The 25,996-nt window shown below is 36.1% G+C and overlaps 1 protein-coding gene across 2 annotated transcripts in view; it reads left to right on the top strand.

The window, feature by feature from the left end:
• The window catches only part of LOC108978318 (protein N-terminal asparagine amidohydrolase), an 82,240-nt gene that overhangs the window by 18,523 nt on the left and 37,721 nt on the right, over positions 1-25,996 (top strand). The window contains exon 1 of one of the 2 annotated variants that reach the window (XM_018948539.1): positions 6,573-6,990. The exons of the other annotated variant lie outside the window; for it this stretch is intronic. The gene's annotated coding sequence lies outside the window, so the exon portion shown is untranslated. Of the gene's footprint in view, positions 1-6,572; positions 6,991-25,996 lie in introns of those variants that run through there. 2 annotated transcript variants of the gene reach the window in all.

The raw sequence follows: 25,996 nt of genomic DNA on the forward strand, positions 1-25,996 counted from the left end.
CATCCACCGGATTGAAGGACTCGGCGATTAAGTTTTCGGTCCACCACGAAACCCACACCGAATTTGCACCCCTTTATATGGCCACCCATCCATCGTACTTCTTGGACTTCGGTGATGTCAGTCCTTACTGTTACAGCTAGACAGCGGCAGCTTTGAAATTAAGGGACCGGACATTCCAGGTGCACGCTCTTATATCGTATTCCTTAACATGTTTGCAGTGGTCGTCATCAAAATGGGGTCTCTCATCCGAGGCTCTTTTGAACTTTTCATTAGTTGGTTTTTTTTTTTTATGTGACGGGTCCCAGTACACAAACCAGGGGAGGGATAATTCATCTTCTCACTTTAGCTCACCCTCAAACGAATGTTTTTGGCTAAGACCGGAAGTCGTGTGCTGCTTGAGCCATATGTAAAAGAATCGTTTCTGGCCTTTCCCAACTGAAGGTCTTCAGAGGTATTTCCTCACTTGCGTGTACTTTTACAGATGGCTCCATCTGGAGCTAACTGGTGAATAGTTTTAATGTTATCTTCATAACTTGTCTTTTTCATCAGCAAACTCATTTGAACATTTAAACAAGAACAAATCACTAGTTACCAGGTCCGAACTATAAGATGGATGAATAAGTCCTCGTTACATAGCTCCCGCAGCATCTGGCAAGTCTGGCGATTGCTTACTAATCTTGTCCAATTGTTGACAGTACAAGTCCGAATTAAAACTTTGTCCGTAAGTTAGAAGCTCATAGTAGATGATTTTCACTAAATACATAGGAAAACCTCCCTGACTTGCAATCTTGGCTGGGCCGTTTTCCATTAAGGATTTCGTTAGTGACCCACTTTATATCACCAGTAACCATCTGAATCAGAAACGGATCGATTTTTTTTGCGCAGCTCTTCGCAGATAGAAATTCGGTTTAGGAGAATTTTTTGCGCTACCTCGTGTGGCACTCATACATCGACCTTCTTTTTGTGCTTTGGTCTTTTATGCGATGCTTAGGTTCCGTGCGATCGAAACAGTGCTTATATTACGTTCGAACTTGACGGTTTTCATTAATTTATCGATAGATCTTCAGCATCAAAATTACTGGAACAACAGTGTATCTAAGGATGGTCATGATTACCAGTATTCAAATTTTCAATTTTTCTTGCGTTTACGCTTTTATCGAAGAAAACCTGTAAAATATGGGATATTTTGTCTTCGCTGATGTACTGAATCAGTGCTGAGTCAAGCGATGACGAAACTGGAATTTATTTTTTGAAATCTTATCTTTATAACGCCATTTATCGTAACCAGACCACACTTATACACACGATATACAGATTGCTCCTATCATGTATTAGCTGAATCATGGTGTTGTCCTTAGTAGATCTTGAAATAACTCGAAGATGTGATCCCTAACCTCTTCATATCTTATCTATAAATCTTCATAGGAAATCACTTGCTATTTTAGTCATTAGAAACGTTTAACCAAAAATGCCAAAAAAACCACTTTTGCAAATGTTCAAAAATAATAAAAATCCACAATCACCACAACAATCGTCCCCGGCAGACGCAGCTGTCAACGAGACTATATGTTTAAGCGATCATTAACCAGCAAAATTGTGACACTAACAAAGCGACGAAATTCACACGAGCGCGCAGTCAGTCCGTTAATATGCAAATATGAAGTTGATTTCGCCGTTTGCCGAGACGCGATTTGGGAAATCACTCCCTCACATCGCTCGTGGCTTGTCAGTCAGCGTAGCAACGCGCTGACAGCGGCCAATTGCGGATGAGTGACCAGCTACGTATGTGTGTGCGTGCAAGTAGGAATTTTCGGCGTTAAATGCAGTGGTTGGCCGAGCGCACCCGCTCAGGCGAGCCTTGTGTGGCGACACCATAGCCAAGGCAAAGCTGCCAATGCGAATGTCGCAAGAATTGTCAACTGTCAGTCAGCGCCAAACTGTTGCTATCATTCGTTTTTTGCTTGCATTATTTGTTGTTCTTGTTGCTGGCTGGCATTGTGTGGCACAGCGCTGAGGTCATTAAAATAACTCCATAATCGCCTTTTTGTGGTTAAGTTCAGTATTTTTTCCCGATGCTGCAACTTGGCGCTCCAACGTGGCGCATTAACCCCATTTCCACAGATGTCTGTGTGTGTGTGTGTGTGTGTGGTAAGTGCATATTAGCACACTAAAAATATTGCAATGCGAGTAAATTTGTAACTACACGCTCGTGAACGGACGCGTCGTGCCTTTTTTAGTTCGCGTTGCGTCGTCGTAAATTTTCTAATTTTCCACAAATTTCTTCCCTTTAGTGTCGCCTGGTGTAATAAAATCAATTAAGCCATTTTATGACACTCTAAATGCCACAAATCTCGCCGCTGTAGCTGCAACACACCGCTTCCTGGGTTTTCTGGGCAATTTTGTTGTTGCTGTTCTATGTTTTAAGTTGCTGTCGCGCATTGCCATTGAGGCCATTGTCTGCACGCACCAACACGTGTGTCCGCTCGGCTTTAAAGGGCGAGCAACAAATGTCCAAAACAAAACAAAAAAAAAAACAAAAACAATACAACAACTAACATGTGTGAAATAGAAAAAACTGTGGTGAATTATTTCCCCATTTAAAAAATTCGTTTAAGGGCTATAAAAAATTCAGTTCATAGTCTAGCAGCTACAGTGGGTTAGTTTGGGAAATATAGTGTTCGACAATATTTTTTTTTATTTTTTGTTTTTCAGAATAACATAAAATTTACAACAAATGAGGTTTCGATTTTTCGAAACACACACCTTCCAATACAATGTCTATACATTTTTCGACATTTTTTCAATCAAATAATTATAGTAGATGGTATATGTTTTTAATTGATTTTCGATCAGACCATTTTTTCGAAAAAATGTTCATAGATTTCTCAGAGACAAATTGCGGTATTGTTTGACATAAAATACATAAGCCGCACATACCATCTGATCACATTTGACCCGGACTGACAAAAAGTTACATTTTCACATAATTTTTATATTCTTTACTAAAGCCTTCAATTCCAATTTTCCTTCAGTGAGTTTTGGTTATTTCGGTATCGGCGTTTTTTGAAGCGCCATACGCTAAATTTTTCGACAGTTTGTTCGTCACTTCCGTGTACCCATGTCTTGTTACCAATAAAAATATGTTTGAATGTAGAGTCCTCAGCTCTTTTGGAACCTCTATTTGATGTTGTTTTTGCAAAAGATTCCGCTTTATAGCCAAAATATTACCCAAAACATTAACCAAAATGTGTTGAATCGACCCAAAAAGTTGTTAAGATTCTCTTCTATCTATTTAATGCCAACACAACGATTTTAAAACACTGGTTTTTAACCTTTTCAACCTTATCTACTTCTTCACTGAATGCTTTTTGGTACTCAAATACGTGTTTCCTGATAAAGTAGATCTCCCAAAACACTTCTGCAACATTTTCAATATTTACGTAGCTGTGATCCATCGCAAACGCAAACTTTCACGAAAACTCGTTGTTAAATATTTTCTCAAGGTTAAAATCGCAGAACACTTGGCGTCGTCAGCAAAAACTTCACTTGAACGTTAAAGAGGTTGTATCAATCCAGAAATAACATTTTCATCGATTCGGTTTGCGACATAGTTTTTTGTGGACAACTCCGCCTCATTGTTGCTCAGATGTTTTAAATAAAACAAAAAATCTATCTAATGATCACTCCTTATGATAATTTTTGACAGCCGCTTAATTCAGTCAATTAGCTAATTGTCCGCACTAATATATATAGAGCAAATGTATGGAACTATCCAAAATGCCTATCATACTCATAATAAAAAAAAAAAACCAAACGAAGTCTTAACTAGAAACCCAAAGCATAGTTTTAGGCGCTCAAAAAAGCTGCTTAATTAAGTTAATTAACAAATTCTCTACATGTGAACATATACCAAAAATTTGCTAATTGACTAAAATATAATCCTAATACTATAAAGTTTTGAATAAATTATACATTTTCATTTATACATACTACAGAACGCAGTATTTAATTAAGAAAGCAATTAAACCGCTAATCGTGCAATTAAGTAATCAATACACAATACAAAACTATTACACACTTATCTAACACAGTTTAATAATATTTGAAAAAAATAAATAAGTATATTTTGTTTTGCTTTAAATAAGAATGAAAAAATATTTTTTACTGCTTCTTTGTTTTCATCTGCCCCACTGTCCCCAACCGAGCGCATTTGTTTTAACCACAGCTTCACAATAGCGCTGGAGCTGAGGTTTTATCGCTTTGGCAAGCTTTACGATCTTCCTCTTTGCTGTTTTAAGTGCCTACGCTGGGTCGACCGCACGTCGCTTTAGATCGACGCGGTTATATTGCGGCGCGCTCTGGCATTCGGTCGATCGTCATGCGGAATGCTTGCTTTTTTCACTTCGTCCATTTATTTTATTTATATTATTTTTTTAATGTTTGAACCACCTTTAAAGCCATGTGCTAAATCGGCTGCGTCTGCTCCTTGCGTCACGGCATTCCGCGCCGTCATCTGACTGGCAAATTTTCGCTATTGTTTCGCGTTTCATACGCCCAAATTTTAATGGCGCGAAGAAGCAGCAAAGCTGATCGGTGAATTATATTATATAATATGTTATTTTATTTTTATACCCTCAACAGCTACTTAATTTAGTTTTGTCTGTCTGCTTTCCGTGAGTATATCCGCGAGTATATCACTTGTCTCAGTGGTAATTTGTTGAAACCCTCAAGGTAGGACAACTATAGCTTATTTATGACCCTTCAAACTCACGTCCTTGTATGGAAAACTATTTTATTTGGCAAGGTTAATTGACGATATTTAGCGTATATTATTTTAGAAGGTATAGCTACAAGGTTAGTTCTAATCGGACAATTATAGCATATAGCTGTTATATAACTTGAGCCTTCTAACTTAAGTCCTTGTAAAGAAAACTTTTAAAATTGACAAGATATCTTTACGAAACTTTACGTGTATTATTTTCGAAGGAATTGCAACCATCTCTGAACAAATTGTTCAGATCGGACCATTATAGCATATAGCTATCATACAAACTGACCCTTCAAACCCAAGTCATTGTATGGAAAACTTTTTTATTTGAAGAGATATCTTTATTTATTTGGCATGTATTATCCTCGAAGGAATCCCCACAATCTCCGAACAAGTTGTCTAGATCGAACTACTATAGCATATAGCTGCCATACAAACTGATCGATCCAAATTAACTTATTGTATGAATAACTTTTTTATTTGAGTAGGGTATTTTGGCTTTGGAGCAACCGATAATAATATTTTTTCTTGTTTTCTTTTGTTGTTGCTTTTCTTTGGTCGCCACAGTTAATGTGTGCAATTATCGCCATAATTAAATGTGGCGCACTTTCAGGCGGCGCATGCCGTCAATTAAAATTTAAACATTAAAATTGTTTCAGATGCAGATCCAAATATTTATTTTTGTATTTGTAAGCACTATTTTTAGTTTATAGTTAAAAATATTAGAAAAAACCATGAAATTTCGTTCGAAGTTTGCAAGCAAATTTTTAATTAACCCAAAGCGAACTGAAAATATGTTTTATATAATTTTGTGTTACCTATGTAAGGATTTGTATATGTATATGTTAGTATATGTAATTATCTAAAATCCAATTTTAACGTTACAACGCTGTCCAAGGGCCAATAGGCGCCCACTAAAGCTTCTATTACTTACTTAAAGCGCCAACAACACTTTCCCTTCAATATCCTGATTATCCTCTTAAGCGCGTGTTGTATTTGTGCTTTTGGCAACACTTGTCTACTAGTGGTTGCTGCTGGTGCTGCTGCTGACCAAAGGACACAGCGCAGTAGTAGTAACCCTTACCGTCGAGAAAAGCCAATAAATGGGATTAACTGAATGGATTTATCCGTTAGCCTGTTGATTGTGTGCGGCTTGTCTCTGCTGTTGCTTTATCACACATACGAATGCCACTCATGCCGCGCTATCAACGCTGCTCACACTCGAAAATCTGCTCAACTGATAAGACCAAGACACAGCTATGTGGCTCACTCGCACTTGAAGGCTCGAAGTCAAATTGCTGCCTCAAGCGAAACCCTACTCTTTTTCTATGCGCTCACCAACACACATACACACTCATACAATTTTATATGAAAAGTGACTCAATCAACCGTTCAACACTCGAGGCACACACACACTATCTTCTAACGCTAGTCAGCAGGTTTTTCTTCATTTAATCGCCTGCAAACCATCAGCTGACCACTGGACTATTACTCGGCTCTGCTCTGTCTGTGCTCGTCTGTGTTAGAGTTTTATCATCCCTACCAGCATGCTTTGTCTTTGCAATTGCAATGGAAGACGTTGCACAGTTGCAGTTGCCACAATGTGTGCCCACAATTGCTTGCTAGCTTAAGTCACAAACACTCATATGAATTTCACTCACTTCTGTACTTGTGTTTGTGTGTATGGACGCGAAATCCCTAGACTCAGCGCAGAGCCTCACACACACGCGCAACCAAGCCCTGAGCTGCCGCAGCAATAGCCACAGTCAGCGCACTTAGCTGTAGCCAGCTCAGAGCCTCGAGTCGCGCGCCACTCAAATTCAGTCCGGTTTTGAAATTGTCGCTGAGCGCAACGTTTGAAGACAAACCAATTCTCGTGTGTGTATATGTGTGAACTGTTTCTTCCAACAAACGTCAAGTTCCTAAGTCTTTGACTAAGTAGCTCTGAACGCTCGCAGCAGCAGTCCAGTGTAAGCGTGTATTTTATGAGAAAAACTACAAGTCAGCTTTTGTTGCGCTAAAACGGTGTTTTTTGTGTTGCTGATAACTCTTGTGAAGCCGTCGGGTTTTCGTCATTTACGAATTTTCGTGTCCGCTCTGTGAAAGATTTTTGATAAAAATTAAGTGCAAAAATAAATTTAAAAAAATACAAAAATTTCTGTTTGCTGTGACAACTTAATAAAACAACTAAATTTTACTAAGTCCGCATATTCAGCCAAAAAGTAAGTGAAACTTTAAAATAATTTATGCAAAGATGTTGCCATATTACTTGTATTGTAAAGAATGTTGCCTCTCTTCGAAGCAAACAATAGTCTTAAGTTTCTTGAACGTTTATATTCTTATGTTTCCTGGATCAAATTTCGCTGGAGAAGTTTTACTCCTATAAACAAAGAATTGAAAAAAATTTCTGTTCGCTATTTCAAAAATTGAAAGTACGAGTATATCTATAAATGCAGACGGAAATTAACTTCTCGAACCTTTTTTAAAGACGAAAAGGATTGCAGGATCGATATTTGTTACAGGAAGAGTCGAAATCCATAACATAAAAGTGACAATTAAAAACCATTTAAAAACGGATATTCTACCATACATGACTGATTATGAAAAAAACTAGTTTATTAAGCGATAGGTTTTAAAGTAGTATAAATGTAGCTTTGAACATACATTTTCACACAAAATACTCGGAAATTGTAAATTAAATGCAAACCATTTTATTATCCATCAACAATTATTTTGCCGCCTTCGAAATAATGCCTACACTTTTGAAACCGATTTTTCAGTTCTCGAAACAGTTTTCATAAGCACTTTTTGGGATGGCCTTCAGCTCCTTAAGCTTTGTTTTATCTCTTCGATTGACTGAAAGCGGGTTCCACGGAGCGGCAATTCAGTTTGGGGAACAAGAAAAAATCACACCGAGCCAAATCTGGTGAATACGGTAGTTGATCAATGGTATCCATTGTGCTTTTGGCTTTAAATGCGGTCACAATCGTGGCTCGATGCGATGATGCATTATCATTGTCTATAATCCATGAATTCTTCTTCCACAATTCCGGCCGTTTCTGACGGATGTTCAAGTAGATCTTCTTATTTACCACCTGTCCTTCCGAAACAAATTCATGAAGCACAAAACTTCGAATATTGTTTTAGCGTGTTTTTTTTAGCATAGGCTTGTTTTTTTTTTCTCCATTCCGATGATTGTTAACTTGTTTGCATGTCAAACTCATAAACCCATGTCTCATCGGCAGTTGTAATACTCTTCATGAATGTGGGATCGGAATTCGCTCGATCAAGCATGTGCAAAGAGACTTGTTTACGGTACTTTTTTTTTTTTTTTTTTTTTAAATTCAGTTTATCGAGACGAGTCGAGCAAGAATGCGTCTCAGACCCAAAATATTCACCAAAACCATGTAAATGAACTCGCGAGAGATTTCGAGCTCCCTTGACATCTCTCTAACACCTTCCTGACGATTTCAAAGCACCATATCCTTTACTTGCTTAATATTTTCATCAGTTGAAAAAGTCGAAGGTCGTCTGGAACGAGGCATGTTTTCCACAATCTCTCGTCCGTCTTTGAAGGCTTTGCACCACTCGTAGGCTAGAAATACAAAATTTGAAACAAATTCTATGTTTGATATTTTTACCATCGTAAAAATGACACAACCTTTTCTGAGGTGTACCGGCCTTAAGCAGCTGCTGTAACCAAACTGGTTGGCTCATGTTTGCATATTAATTAAGGATAGTATTACCAACATAGTAAAATATATTTTTTTGAAATGCGATGAATTTAATTTCAGAGTGCAATTTTGTGACAATGTATAATTTTATTTTTACACAAATTCTAAACCCTAAGACGCTACTGAAGTAACCAGCGTAAAATACAATGCGGCTCTGGCATCGCCTCAACTGTTCATTTTGTAATTATTTCGAGTTTCTCATCTATCCGGACAAACCTAAGTTACATATGCTTTATATATGGTCTTCGGTCGCATACAGTCGAAAAAAAGTCTGACGGAATCAATGATTTCCACCATAAGCAAGCTAGCTGTAGAGACCTACCCCTTCAATTAAACAGTTAGTTAAATAATATATAAGGTGATCCACTAAATGTAGGACTATTACCCAACATTTCAAATGAAAATAATCCAGAAAATCATTACAAGATGGAGTGAATAAATTAAGTTATTATTGAAATTCAGAGAGAAGAATTTATCGATAATATGTACGCGTGGGTCTAAAATGGGTAAAGTCAAGCCAATACTTCCTTTAGGCCGCATTTGCCAAATATAGACTACTACCGGTTGACTTTATACCATATACATTATACAATGTGTGAAGTATCTTAATGAAACTCAGCGGCTTTTTCTGTTAATAATATGTGTTGGTCGAGGTCAATACTAGAGACTGGTTTCGACAAGTCTCCTATAAGAATTGCTTTGTTTAGCATACCATTCATATTCTTTTGATACTAATAGGTCTCCTATAGTATCAAGGTTTTTGCACCGAAAAGGGCAAACAATTATAAAGATCATAAAAACAAAAGATTCCACGTATTCTTATGAGTCTTTGATCTGTAAGCCTACATCTGGAAAGCTAGAATGTGGAATTTGGGCGGCAGAAAAGAATGCCTAAAAGAAATCTTGACAATGTACCGGATCTCGCAAAATAGCTGCAGAGTAGCCAGCCAGTTGACGAGAGATTAGTGACGAAAACCGATTGAATAAGAAAGAACGGACAGAATTTAGACAGAGTTGAGGGAAGAAAAATTTGTTCCAAAAAGGTCCTTCTATTATTTAGCTGTAACCCGTTCGAAATACAAAGTTAAGTTAAATCCTTTTACACTACGTATTTTGCAAATTAATTTCTCCAAGTACGCGACTTTACTAAAGCAGAGATAGGTCCATAAAATTTTTGCGGAATCTTTTTTTATACATTGTCAGAAACGCCTAACCGTTTGTTACACCATATATTATATTGTAACTAGCATCGTCATCTCCGCAGAATTTCAACACTCAATTGTCGCCCAGCCCAAATGTACCGCTTATTGCCAGCAGCACTTCTGCATTAGATTTCAATGCCTACCAATGTGCTTAGTTATTGTGGTACATTGTACACCTTGCTTAACTCTAGTAGTCTATTATATACTCCTAAGGTAATCATGACTAAATTAATTACGCTTAAAACAAAGCTTAATTAGATCCTGTAAAGCAAAATTAATTGAAGTCATTAAACCGAGAGCTAATAATGCCAAATGAGCCTTTAAACGAATATCACGGAGATAGCAAACTCTTACTTTCGTTTATTTAATAACCCCATCTTAACTAGTAAATATTGCAAGCTTATGCGCTGTCAAATGCTTCCGTCTGCCCAGTAGACTTCGCTCACTGCTCGAATATTATTCGGCATATCGCCGTTTGGACAACTGCCCAATGACTTCATTCGTCTTTAGCGAGCGCTGTTCCCACAGTTCCGGCAGTTCACTCAATAATTATGCAAATGTTGTGTCCACAAGCGGCGAGAAATACAACAACACAAAAACAAAATTCATGAATGAAGAAGTAAATAAAATAAAAGTCGGCGGAAAATGCAAAAACGGCAGCGAACAAGAAGGATAAGCAAAGCCAAAAGGCAACTGTGCCAAACCAGCGCAGACAGACTGACCGCCACTGCAGCCCGGCAGCTTGAAGACAGTAAGCAGAAGTTGATAGTGCTGAGCAGCGGTGATCGGCATGCATATATATGTCTGTGTGTAAGTGTACATGTGTATTCACATATACGTATGTTTATAGATATGTCCTGGTAATAAAGATCACCAACGCGAGATTAAAAGATTGTACAACAAAATGTGATGTTGCCTACAACAATGTATGACTTAATGTGCGCAAATGCAAGAAGGCAATAAAAGTATGCGTCGAATTTTTTTAATAAAAATTTGATAAAATTTAAAACAGAAAACGAAAAAGACTTTAATAACCTTCACAAATATAAAAAAATCCATACAAAAACTTGTTTTTGTGCGATCATTTTGCATGGCAGCTATATGCTATAATGCTCCTTTATGAACCATTTCTTCCTATATATGCTATAGTGGTAAAATCTGAACAGTTTCTTCGTAGATTGTTCCACTATCTTAGACACTATTCCATGCAAAATTTCGTGAAAATATCTCATTAAACCAAAAAGTTTTACCCATCAGAACTTCATTTCGATTGTTCAGTTTGTATGGCAGCTATATGCTTTGGTGGTCCGATCTGAACAATTTCTTCGTAGATTGTACCGCTATCTTAGACACTAATCAATTAAAAAGTTTTCCTTACAAGAACAAGGTTTGGATCGTTCAGTTTGAAAGGGAGCTATATTTTATAGCGGTCGGATATCGGCAGTTCCGACCAAAGAGCAGCTTCTTGAAGAGAAACTGACGTGTACAAAATTTCAGTGAAACTATTTCACGTATATATATAGAGATAAACGGACAGACAAGTGTACGACATCAACGCAGCTCGTTGCGGTATCCGACGTTTCCTACTGGGTTTTACAAACTTCTTGGGTGCAACATACCCTTCTAAGACTATGAAAACCGAGAAAAAGTGGCCGAAGAATATCAGCAAGTGTAGAGAATGCAACAACAACAATCATAGCATATTAAAAATTATTTGAAATTATGAATGTGGCAATCCAATAGTGCCGCCGAAACTCAACTCCTCAATTGGTGTGTGAAGCAAGTCGAGGTGGGTGGAACTAACAACACATTTCTGCACAGTGCTTATTGTTGTTGTTGTATATATACATATATTTTTTTACTCCCTGACTGCTCTAATGAAGCACACGCATTTTCATAGTTGCAGCAAATATTTTGCTAGTCTGTCAGAATTTACTAACAGCTCATTCTTGCAGCCGACCGAGGCAGGTAAAAGAATGCAACATGTTGTTGTAATTTATATTTGTTTCGTGTCTTTTCTTGCCGCTCCATTACTGTTGTCAGAGTTTGTTTCGCAAAAATTCAACAGTAACAACAACAACATCAAGCAAGTGGCAAGCTAAACTAGAGTGTTGCACAAGCTCCTCATCAACAACATGCCTCCATACAAAGGCAGCAATTTCATTCGGAATGCGCAACACGCTTCCCAAGCGCTGCGTCACTCGGCTCCTCACCCCTGCCTTCCGCTGCTAGTCAGTTCTTACGCGTTTCTTTTTTCTTATCTTGTTTGCCTGCACGTTGCACTTTTCGCAGATCACTGCAAATTTGTCTGCGCTTAGTTTGTGTTGTTTCGCTGATTTCTTTTGGCCCTTCTTCCCGGCTCTTCCTGCGCCGGTCATCTTCTGCCAGCACTTTGCGTGCCTTCCTTTAATTCCTTTTGGTTGCACTGCAAACAAATATATGTTTTACTGTAGTATTTGTTGTTATTATTGTTGTTGTTGATGTGCAAATAACGCGTGGTTGTACAATGCAAATAAAATTTGCAACAAACATTTATTCAACAAGTCAGCAGCAACAAGGAAGCTACAAAATGTTGCCGCCGACCGCTTCTCCGCCTGCTCTACTGTTGTTGTTGTTCCCACCAGTTTGTTCTCTCCATTTCCTGCACTCAATATCTTTCGCTGTCCCAACCATGTTTTTCTGCAGTTTTTTCTTGCTGTTTTGTTGTTGTGTTATATGGTAAATTCTTTGTCAGCTTTACACCTACATACATTATTGTTGTTTGTATAATATTGGCAACACCGGCAAGGCATATTTTTCTCAAAGAAGCGCTTTGTTTTTATTCGGCAAAGTTCTAAGTGAATATTCCACACCACGATTATGTAATATATCGAAACTGTTATACGTTACGGTAGACGGTTCTGCGATCATGATTAACTTTTAAAAAAGATATACTGGCCCTGAAAACAATGTAACTAAACTCAAAGTGATCTAAATGAATTTTAACAATCGGCGATTCTTTTTACAATTTTGAGTTCCCGTAACCGATTTCTAGGAGAACCTAGAAAAAAAGGAGTCTGGCGAAAAAAATTTTTTTTTTGTTTTGGGAGATTTTAGACGAACTTAAAAAATTCTGACAAATATGATAATACCATTTTTGCTCCAAGTGGTGATCCGAACCGGGATTGTCTGCATACACTTTACATATCCACACATGAGAAAGTCCAACAGTGTGATCTTACACGACCTTAGTGGCCAATGAATCGGGCCAAAACGTGAAAAAACCACATCAAACCGTTGATTTTTCCGGATGAAATGGCAGCTCTTGAGTTCCTTCATGTCGCTCTTCATCCCAAATGCGGCACTTTTGTTTTTTTGGGTATGGGTATGTAACCATTGAACTAAAAATAGGCCTCATCGCGGAACAAAATTTGGTTTAAAAAAGTCGATCTTCTTGGAACCTTTTAAGAACCCATAAAGTAAAGCGTAGTCGTTTGGGAAAGTCGAACGACTTCAGTTCTCAGCACAAGCCGTATATTGTACGCTTTCAATTTAAGATCTCGACGTAAAATACACCAAAAGAAGCCGAATCGCCTTTCCACAGTCTTCGTGTACACTTTCAACTACGGCGCTACACTGCATGCTGAACGTAATCCATTCGGTCGAAAATCGTTTGGCACATTTTTAAAATTATGATAGGGATAGCATTCGAACCAGAGAGAAATCTAAAATCTGATATCAAGATTTGACACGAAAGAAATGCTCATTCACAATGTTTGGTTAGTGATAGTTGGATGCTTTATCAGACCCATCATCTTAGAATCTCGCAACTATTCTGTGTATACTCTGAACAAAGGTTTTTGTTCCATTATACAATAGGTTCCTAAGTGTACATTGGGGAGACTATAATTATCAATTCTCTCAATAATTCCATCCATAATCATTCGTTTTCATCTCCACAATCATACAACCAATATCAGCTATATATTATACAGACATATTTAGGTTTTTGAGTATTCACGTAGTAAATTGAACCCTTTTTACACAAAAACCTCTAAATTATTTCATTTATGTTTCACCTTCTGGGTTTTTTAAACCGTTTACGCATTCATGAATTTTAAACACACTCTTCTATCTTCGGGAAATTCCAGGCAGTCTGGCATACTTAATAACTTCCCTCGGTTCAATGTCCTACTTCTTTGTGTTTGCATGCCCACATTCGCAGCTATCGACAGGAGTCGGTGAAAGTAGAATCGGAAAAAAATCTCACTTTTCAAAGTGACAACAAAATTTTACACCAATATATCATTATGCATATGTATATGAAGCCTACATATATTAATATACAAAACTCATGCATATGCCTCTAAAGCCCATAAAAACTTATCAGTTGAGCATCATTAAAGAATCATCATAAAAAGTCTCGCGTTGACACAATATTTATGCGTTTTACATATGATAATAATGCATATAAGCAGTCATATGTGTACATGTATACATGTACATATGTATGTATGTAGGTATGTATGGCTCTCTATAAGGCTACTGCACAGCAATATTAAAACCGTGATTTTCAGCGTTTTTTTTTATTGTCAGCCCAGCAGAAACTGATAAGCGTGTTCCTTCAGCGTGTAGAGCGAACGCTTCGAGTGTTCATGTTTTCTCAGCGACCAACTATTTTTTCGAATTTGTTATACACGTATTTTTAGTTTCGTACTCAAAAAATACTACTCTTATCAGCAAATTTCTAAAAAGAAATATATAAGCATTTAGTGGAAAGTAAAATGCTTCTTATAAATAAATCTGAAATAAATGTTTATTAAAAACGCTGATAATGTGGCGATTCACGAGAATCACTCGAGCTTTCGAAGCAACACACTAACGAAGATTTCAAATTCATTGAGTAATAAATTTAGAATCTTTTCTATCTTGATTTCTTTGTAGTTAGGCCGTAATCAAATTTTATATATTGGAATATATTTTTCACTATTTTTGTAAACATTTTGGCGAATGACCCGCTGTTTTGCTCCAAGGATTATCAGCATAGACTTTATAATTTACATATCCCCTCGGGAAAAAATCTAACGGTGTGATATCACACGATCTTGGTGGCCAATCGACCGACCCAAAACGTGAAATTATCTGCTCATCGAAGTGTTCGGTCAATAATTCCATCGATTGTGAGAAGTAGCGCCGCCTTGGTTTAACCAAATGTTGCCGAGATCACGAGATTCCATTTCAGACATCAAATAGCCAGTTATCGTGGCGCTATAACGGTCGACATTAACGGTAACGTTCTCACCGGCATCATTTTTGAAGAAATATCAGCCTATGATTCCACCGGCTCACAAACCATACCAAACCGTTGTTTTTATCTGGATGAAATGACAGCTCTTGAATCCCTTCAGGTTGCTCTTCTTCCCAAATGTGACAATTTACATATCCACTGAGCCACAAGTGGACCTCAGCGCGATTTTCTTGGAACTTTTCAGAAGCCTTTACAACAAAGCGATGTCGCTTGGGAAGGTAGAGCGTCTTCAGCTGGTACCTTTTCCATTTAAGATTTAGTCGCAAATTTTCTTTAAATTTTATTTTCTTCACTGTGTGCTGAACGTTGTCTATTTGGTCGAATATTATCCGATAATGAATAATGGGTCTCAAGATGGGTGATTTTCGTAATAAACTTGAACGATTTGTAAACGTTGTTCAGGCGTAAATCCTTCCATGATGAAATACCAAACAATACTAAACAAAAATAACATGACGGCTTGATATGATCTTCCAAATAAAGGCTATTGAAAAAGGACCTATAGTTGGATCGCCGGTTATTTAGACAATCATGCGTGGATTGGCTTAACAACGGTAAACCATCTTTGGATCTCCATAACTGTCTGCATTTCAGTCAAAAATATAATTTTATGGTTAGGTTGACGCTACTTTCCACAAGAGAATGAGGACTAAACTTCTTCTTGCATGAAGGGATATGTATGTATGTATAGTATATTTAGGTCGTCGGAGTCAATTATGAACCTGCCACAATTACTAGAACAAATGCAACGACTGAAGTTTGACAGCACTTCTAGGATTCTCCCAAAGAAATTTAAAATTATTTTCTTAGCAGCAAGCAATAAATCACAGTTCCATAAAAATCAATATTCCAATTGATTTCCGAAAATAAGAAAATATCAAAAGACAACTGTTAAGATATGATATTATACTCTTTCAATCGTCAAAACCAAGAACTCCTTCCATGTACGAATAAATATTCACATATTTGTATATGAAAAAAAAAAATACTAAGAATTTCTCCAAGTCCCTTGCTTTTCATCAACTCGACCAACTTTGTTGTTGCTACACTCGCCTGCAACGAAACTCATGTTCAAGTTATTAAGATAATTAATGATGCAGACACCACGCAATAATGTCCACCACCACCGCAGCCAACACAACAACGGCAACACTAACCGAATACATGTAAATTTGTTGTTATATTGCCGAGAGCATTGATCAACCGATCACTTTTGGTTGGTCAGTTGTTTGCTTCGCAAGCTGCAGCATCTGGACTCGCGAGATGTGCCTTTGTAGTAAAGGCCACAGCCAGCTGGCTATCGTCGATGTCGAACTTGCGATCACTACGCGATCAGCAGAGCGCATTTTCCTTTTTCTTCGACCATTTTTTGCAGCCGCTGCTGCTGCAATATCACGTCTTCATGCTGCCAATGTAGCGGCAAAAAATGCCATGTTGCTGTTGCGTCCGCCGATCGGCGTTGGTAAATTGTGCAGATCGCCACTATGATCGCAGTTAGCTTGTTCTACACGCTGTCTTTTGCGTGTAGCTACATTTACACATAAATAAATATGTTTTTTAATGCAATTTTTTTGCTTGTGACGAAATAAAAATGCATTTTTTTTTGCAAACCCACAATTTGCGCACAAAAAGCTTTCAACGATCATATAATATGTAATGCGTCGTCATGTGTTATCCGCGACGATCAATCACTTTGTTACGATCGAAATGAAGCTTTGCAGGCGTTGTTGCACAGGCTTTCCTCTGTCAGTAGTTTTCAGAACGAGTTTCAGTGTGAGCACGGCAAGCCAGTCCTCCTCCGTTGGCTTGCTGTACGCCAACCAGCCAGGTGATCGTGCGCACGCGCACCTTGCTCGTCGCCAAAAGTGATCGCGCGCTGATGAAGATGCTACAATAGATATACTCGTTGGGTATCACTGCATAGTTACAAGTGCTGCACAGGGTCGATCATCTCTTTGCTGATCATGATAATCATGCGGCGATCATATTTTGTGATCGCAAGTCGCACGCTTCATATAATTTTAGCAATTTTCCCACTTTTTTCGCTCGATTTGATTTGATTTCTGCGCAGTTCACGAAGCGTAGCGTAGTGTAAGGCAGACAAACTTGTTCACTTAAGTCAAATCGTTTGAAAATTAACTTGTTCGACTTATCGTTGAGAGTTGATTGATAGCAGTGCAAATAGTATCTGAAGTTTGGTTAAAGTTTGCGAGACGTTGGCATTTTCCAAAGTGTGCTTCGAAGTAGTTTGTCGGGCGCCACTTGTTATTCTCAACTTTATGCGTTATATTTTATGTAAACATTTATTTTTTATTTACAATTTCGGTTTAAAATTATTGACTCATTTTTAATATTTATAGTTCCGTGAATTGGAAGCCTCGTTTAGGCGTTTATAATGCTTATATATAATCGCTTCCATCATATTCCGAAGTTAATACACAATGTAATATTTATACATACTTATGTTTGTTTGTATGTACTTTTCTAAATATTAAAATAATCGAATTTTTTTTTTTTGTTGAAAATTTTGTCATTATAATCCTTATCAATTCTGCCCGTTTAAAAACAAAAGTGATGTTTATATTCCTTAATCAATATTTAAAAAAATTATAAGTATACATATATAGAGATATGCAGACTTTTATATATAGCTTTATTTATGCTGCCATTAAATATTATAAAAGCACTAAATGTAAAAATAAAATTGGAAATTGAACTATTTTCGAATACTCATTAGAGGATTTTAAAGAGCACACTCTAATTTCGATACATTATACCATTAAAAATAACACCCTCAAGTTTTCATTCAATATCTCAAATAATTTTTTAAATACAGCCTTCTAAAATAAGTCACCTCGTAAACCAATAATCCGTTCAATATCAAACTTTTCTATATTATCTAATAATTTGTCATGCCAATTACGAATAAAGTAATAAAAGAGTCTAGCTCGAAGTCTCTGGTTTTAGACTCATAGACTCTAGGGCAAAGTTGTTCGGAATGCTCCGTAGAACATTTCTCGCTGTAATCACTGTACCAATGGAGGAACATATTTTTTAGATCGCATGCAATTTCAAAAATATTTAATTTTTCTACAATGAATTTTACTGTGTATTCTTAAAATGTGGGTAAATACACCGTTAAAATTTCAATAATTTTCTTTAAAACACGTGCTCGCGGCTAGCAATTATGACCGCAGACCTTTACCAACATTCTGAACGTTTTGGCACCAGAAATTTGATTTCGCACTCATGGAACTTCTTTGTTGAATAATTTCACTAATCGTAAAAATAAGCGAAGGCACTTTATCTACTTCAGAAAGACTATCCTATACTTAACATTAATGGTTATTTTGATGTGATATTTTTCACAGATGTCACTAACAATCACACCAACCAGAAAAAAATAGTTCGACGAATAGCTTTTTACGCAAAACTTAAATTAAAAAGTCTTACTAATTTTTGCCTACAGTACTATTGCTCCAAAAAAAGGTAGCCGCATCCAAAAAATAGTTTCATGTTATTAAAAGTCTGGAATCGAAAGATTATGGCAAAAGGGTAGACAAATTTTTAATTCATAAGACTTTTTCATTAGTTTTTTGTATCAACAATAGGGACACCCACTATCGGCAAGTGTTATCACTAACACTTAGTATTCAATATTCAATGTTATGAAATTTTCATTTTCTTGATTTTTATATTTATTGACAAGCACATACATATTTACTTAGAAGTACACATACTTTATTTATGTACATTAATATACATATATATACACATTATATATTATATCACTTCATCTGCTCGTTTAAGAATGCTATTCTGTTGCTTTATATGAGCTTAAACTGCCTATCAAGCATGTGATCATTACACACACATATATTAATAAATATTTTTTATTTAATATTAAATACCTAATAAATGAAGTAAATAAATATATAGTAGATACGCTATATAACGTATTTCATATATGTATGTATGTCAGCGTTTTGTTTAAATAATTTATAAATACTTAAGGCTTATCATTTTCGAAAAGTTGATTTCAATTGGAAGTGGTTTATTTTTGTGCAAAATCCCAGTCATAAATAACAAGCATATGTTTTATATAGCTGTGTGTGTATATTATTTTATTGTTGCCATGAAGAGTCTGATATCGCTGCATGAACAAAAGGATGTCCGTTAATTCCAAAGTTGATTTTATTTGGATTCAACGTAAAGAAGCTCTATATTATAAATTTTTTTTATTTAAATTTTAAATAAATATACATTTGTTCATATATATTGGAGATATCTTTTCGGGGTTTTCAGACAATTCATGTCTTTAATAATAAACTTTAATATTAATGATTATACATTTTTAATTTTTGTTGATAACAATCCTTCGCCTGATTCCGTATCATATTTTTGAAAGACAAAAATATATTTACTTTCAAAAGCAATAAATTATGATAATATAAATATATTTACTGATAAATTTAGAAATTTTAAAAACTTTTTGCATTAAAGACTTCTTTCTTATTCTTATTACGTTCCTTATGGCAAATATTATTTTATATAATAGTTGTCAAACACATTAATACACTCCATTCTTCTATTCTCCTCTTTAATTTTTTACAAAAAAAACCCAAATCATACACCCTATCTTCTTGGTGCTCATTTTAATCCTCAAGCTAGCAACGCTTACCTGCCAAAAATATCCTTTATTTCTTCTCCATATCTTTTTCTTCTAATACACGTCTAAATGTTATACCATAAATTGGCCGAGAACCACATGCTGCTAAGCCAAACAAATGCCAGCTCATCAATAAACTCTAAACTAACCAATTTCACTGCAACAACAAACACTATTAATAAGTAACTGTAAATACGAGTATGTTATATGCTTAAACTGAGCAGTCAAACATCCATCCACCCTTTACCACCCGAAATGAATGACAGGTACATAAAGGACAGTTTACATGAATGGGTTAAGAGCGACAACACGAAGACATCGCTGTGAACAAGCAGCAAGGGCTACACACTGACTACCATCTACTTTTGTATGTCTCCCTGTGTGGTAGTTTCGATGACCATTGACAAATTAAAGTTTGAAAGTAATTGGACAACAAATGGACGAGTAGCTATTTTATAGCGAAATGTTTTTGGAGTGGGTGCCAAATGCCGTTTGAGATTGCAATAGTTTTGTAAGATTAGATTTTGGGATTTTGATTGCTGAAATTAGAGTTGCCAAGTGGGCGAAATTGTTACAAATCTTGAGCATAATTTTGGTGTGGCCAGTTCAAGCGAAATTTTTTGACTAGTTGTGTCTAAAACGTAACAAATTTTATTGGCTGCTTGAGAATCATTTTTGCCTTTATCGTAGTGGTACTGTAAAATATGCCGTATTTTCTCTTTCTTTTGCTCCATGTTTGCGACGCYATAACTCACGAACGACTTAAAAGAAACGACAATCAAGCAAACGAGTGTTGGCGCGTGTAATGAGCTTTCCAAAAAGGTATAGCATGATACGATGCGACGAATAAAACTAGAACTACGTGCTCAGTGACAACTAGCGAAAATACCGCAAGACTTTTTTTACAACCTAATATATGCTATAAGGAAGCCTTTAAAACCTGTACTGCATAGAACTCTATAGTATCTTAGAAGGCGCCTCAGTTCTTCATGAAACTTAACATGTAAGTTTAAAGTATACACAGTCTTACAGTTAAGATCCTGTAACCTTAAAGAGACAATATTGGTTTAAAAAAATTGTGAGAATGATCGCGGATGACAATTCTTTTTACAGGACTTCTCGTACTCTCCAGCCTTTTTAATATTCCTCAAACAATCTTACTTCGAAATGTAAGAGACTCACATAGTGTGACAGCCTAAAAAGTGAATGGCATGGTATCACACTTGACCTTGTTAATGAAACTTGGACTAAATTCACAATAGAAAAAACAACGTTTTTATTCCGCAATAGAGAAGAATTGGCCAATGTTTCTGTGGCCAACGACGAGATCTACATATTCACCGACGGATCAAAGAGCGAAATAGGAACATGAACGAACTTCTTCTGTAGTAATCCATACACAGAAGGTAGCTTCAAACTAAATGACTACAATTCCGTCTTTCAGGCTAAAATTGAAGATACAGCAGTATGTGCTAAGCGGGCATCTGCTCGAATCAGCAGGTGTATATACTATCTAGTGGATAGTCAAGCGTCGATTTAGACTATCTGTAGCCGTAGAAGTACTAAGTCTCATTGCGTTAGGCTATGCAAGTAGACAATAACTAGACTCTCAATAGCTCGGTTAGCATCATCTGGAAGGGAACGAAAAGGCAGACGAGCTAGTCCGCTTGAGGGCAGCTGGAGACATAATTCCACCAAGCTGTCTCAGACTATTAAGCTCCTTTGAGGGTTGTCCGAAGCAATGGACCCTAGAGGAACACAAGCAACACCCCGAACACCACAAAGTTACTATTGAGTAGTGTTAATTATGGACAGATCAAAAAGCTTCGAGGCAAAACGGAACTTAATAACATTAAGGAACCGACACTTAAGATCCCACCTTTAGAAAATAGAACAATTAAATCTCCGGCCTACAGAGGATGCGCGCAAGACGATGAGACGTCGGAATATTACATATCCGAATGTCCAGCCTTCAGCAGTGTGAGGCGGGACAATTCCATGTCTCTCAATACTCCAACTTAAAATTTTTTTTTACCAAATCCACTGAGTTGCTGGATGAGCATTAATTTCATTATCACCCCTGAGTACAATGCTCCGTAATTGCGCCAACTATCCAATTAACTGAATCAACTGAAAACATTAGTTGTGGTCCAGAGCAATTTCAAAAATTTCTGTTTCGAGTACAACGCTTTAGAAGACTGTAACTAAAAAAATATTTGAAATATTTCATAAAAGGAGGAAAATTGGAGAAATTTTTCGATACATAGGTATATTTCCGTTCAGGCGGACATATTAAAGAATTTATCTATTCTAAAAATTGAAATATTTCCAGCTTCTTTAGATAATTTATTCCAGTTGATGTGGCAACTCTGTTCAGCAAATCCACCTTAGATAGGTGTTACAGTATATACGCAACTCTACAACCGATTTAATTAATTTACCTTTACTTGTATTACAAATACCTTTGCAACGGCATGAAATAAGAGTGACAGCTACTCGAAAGGGGTGTATTTGCCAATTACCAAACCTCAAACACACACACACACACCAATACACATGTACATCAACATTTTTATGGTCAAAATCACAACCTGGTTGTTTGGTTTGCCTTCAATAAATTAGACTATTACAATTGCTCGTAATCCAAGTGGTGCCTAGATGAAAATTTTGAGTGTCAAATAAATGAAGTAGCAGTTTTTAGGTGATTTTTATCTGACATTTGGCATACAACGCAATAAAGCACAACAAAAAGCTACAAATTTGCTATTTATTAACATAACTGGGTGCAAGCACTTAGAGATGCTGCTACATGAAATACAGTTAAGTGGTGATCCATAAAAATGTAGTTGGCCATTTGCATACACATACCAACATATTTACACTGCTGACTAGCGGGCTGCTGTGTGTGGCACCTTCATAAGGCAACAAGAAGACAAATTGTACAACTCCTTAACCCGAGCATTTGATGCTCCATGAGTCAACAAGCCAACGCGGAATGTAGCAATAGACCATTATGCTTACATATTTAGTTACTAAAAGTACCACAAAGACAAAAGTGGGTGCTAAACTACTGTAATAAAGTCTCAAAGCGACAGTGACAAGTTTCGCCATACAAAATTAACTTGCAACAGAAGTTAAAAACAAAATATAAAAAAATGTAAAAACACATAAATATCAAACTAAAGCACTAAGCATCGCGAAGACGTTAAAACAAAAATTTCGGAAATATTTTAAGTGTTTTCTCTGCGCAAAACTAAATTAGAACTAAAGCATCCATTAAAGCGAGCATCACTTTAAATTCGGCAGTAAAACTAAAAATTAACACAACAAAAAAGCTAATAACACAAGTAATTACAACAATTACGTTTGCGGCCGTAAGTGCTCGTCGGACCACTTTGCGCAGCGTCTTCTTACACTTGCTCGCGTCAGCTCACCTTCGCTGGCTCAATAAGCCATCATCGCAGCTTCTTGAACAACTCATTTTCAGCTTGTTACCAATTTTTTCGCTTGAAACCGCATCATAAAAATTTATTATGGTTCTATGAATGTTATTTATCTTTGTTTTTTGTGCTGTTCCTTTCATTCATTCTAACCATTATTGCTCACCAAAAGAGGTGTAAAGAACTCGTGAAGACACTCTTGTTGATTGTTAGCCGTCAGAAAGTGTTTGCACGGGTGTGCTGTACTTAGACCCATGTACAGTATTGTAGTAAATAATAATTTTTTAGGAATATTTTTCGAAACTCATAAGCGAATGTACACGAATTTGAAGGAATAATAGTATCCTGTACAACTGCGAACATTCAGCTTTAAAAGCAGTTAAAGTTTTTCGAGGAATTTACATCGATTCCGACCAAAAGGATTGTTGGAACTAAGCGATAATTGAATTAAAAAAGAAAATATGCGATTGCTTCTTTCTAAATTTTGGACCTTGACATATCATACCGTACTGCCTTTTCTTTATTTTTAAAACCCCTTAAAAGATGTATATCGGTTTCTCCATTAAATAAGTCAATATCGGAATACTTTTTTGTGGTATGATGACTTAGTAAACAAGTTCTATCTCTCGGTACATACGCGATCTAGCCCCCAGTTTTTGAAATTTCGATCTGCAATTTCTGCTTCAAGAGCTGATATCTTGTGGGAACCAAGGATTTCGAAATACAATTATAGTCAATTCAGTCTTAGTTATTGCAATTTTCGTTGAAAAGGTTCAGATGCCATACAATCTGAACGGTCGGAATAAAGTGCTTTTATGGAAAGCTTTTTCATTGGGTGAGATATTTTCACGAAAGTCCGAATTTATATTTTTACCTTCCTTTATGTATGACCCTTGTAACGCCATTTATGCAGCGAAACGAATAGTATTTTGAAGCAATCACTCAAGTATCTCTGATCTACCACTATGATTTTCTTAATGATCTTAATTTTTTACACTGTATTTGCAGAATATGTGAACTTAGTGTGGGAACTTACGTATATATTCTTATGTATTTATGTATTATTTTAAAGTGTTAATGTGCCATAGAATTGCTGTTAAGTATTGGCGTAATGCTTGAACTAGTTTTTGGTTTTACTCGATTAACTCCATAAAAGGCGAATTCGTGATTGCTTTTCATACATTGTTAAAAACAAAATAATATTATAAACAAGGTTATAATTTAGTTATTAAATCAGGTTAAAGCGAGGTCTAAGGACTATGAAATTTTTGACTGTTGAAGCAGATTACACAGTATCCGAAAAGTTCGTATTCTTTTAAAGAGAAAAAAATAATTTTTGACCAAATTTGATTTTAATATAGAAAATATGAGACATCGAGAGCATTGCAACGATTTTAAAGATATTTCAACTTTTCAAATACTTTTTTTAATACGATTTGTTGTTTGATGTACTATATATTTGACTTTTTCTTCAAAAAACACCTCCGCTTCTCTGATTTTCTCTCAATATTGCTAAATTTCTTATAAGCGAATATTCTCATACGGTCTGAGAACAGATTTTAGCTAGATTTGAAGAATATAGTGCATGCGCAAGTAATTGAAAGTTTAATACTTGCAATTTTTTCGTGGTTTTCATTGATTTTTGAGACGTTGAGTCAGTTTCTTGTTAGCTCGCGCGTTCCTACATTGCATAGAGTTTTCGAAATATTCAAATTTTCATAAACGATGCATCTAACAAATTTCTTTATTATCTTTGAAGTATCAGCTGTCTCAACCAACTTCATTTTGCAGAACTATTTTCTCCGTAGCAATCTCCTTTAAAAGTTTGCTGAGCTCATCGCCCAGATCTCACAGAACTTATCAACGAATAATAAAGCTCCATGACAAAATACATCTAAAGACTTTATAATTTCAGCAGCTATATACCTACCTTTTAAAATTTAGATCTATGTATGATGTAGATCTATGTATGTACTATAGAAAATATACTATTAAATTCCAAATTCCTCTTAGAAACGAAACGAACCGTTCGACATGCATGATATTTTTTATAAACGAATCACAATTTTCTTTATTTCCTTTTGGTCATATATATTTTTTATCACAAAAAAATATACCTACCTATTTCCCTAAAACTAGTCTCCGCCAACCTAACCTGAGTTAAGACACTCAGTACTATAATACTATACTATACTATATTTACAACAATCTGATTGGATACATATTCATTGCATACATAGATAAATATGTATCTGCACCATTAACAGCTTGGCCAATCACAGGCGTTTGCGCAATAAGCTCTCAATGACAGCGCTCGGCTAATTGTTGTCTAGTAAATAGAGTGAGCGGTGATATGAAGCAGCTCATATATACTATATATACTATATGTACGTAATACTTATGTATATATGTTTGTATATATATATATGTAGTATATATTGCTAATAAAACTATCATTAGTAATAAACATAACTGCATTGTTACTGCAATAATTGCCTTTATACTAGTGCGGCAACTAAGAAGTGCATATCTTGGAGTAGTTGGTTTGTATGTGAGTGAGTACATATAGTATACGATATTAATAACACTTATTAAACACCAACTATGGGCGCCATTTGATTAATAATCCGGGGAAAAACGACTAAACTTGATTTATATACAAGTTGGATGGAAAAAAACGAGATTGGAAAGAATAAGGCAATTAAGTTTTTATAATTTTTGATAGATATTTCTTTAGTATTGCAATAAATGATCATCAAATTTTTGGAATATTTTGCTTGCTATTTTGGTTTGACATCATTCCATAAATTTTCTATTGGATTCATGTCCGGGCTTTGCCTCGCCCCATCCAATAGGGTAAGATATTCATTGTCGAGCCAATGCTTTACGGTGTGCT

The sequence above is a fragment of the Bactrocera latifrons genome, unplaced genomic scaffold (genome assembly GCF_001853355.1).
Source record: "Bactrocera latifrons isolate USDA-ARS-PBARC rearing strain unplaced genomic scaffold, ASM185335v1 scaffold_12, whole genome shotgun sequence".
Taxonomy (NCBI): Eukaryota; Metazoa; Arthropoda; class Insecta; order Diptera; family Tephritidae; genus Bactrocera; species Bactrocera latifrons.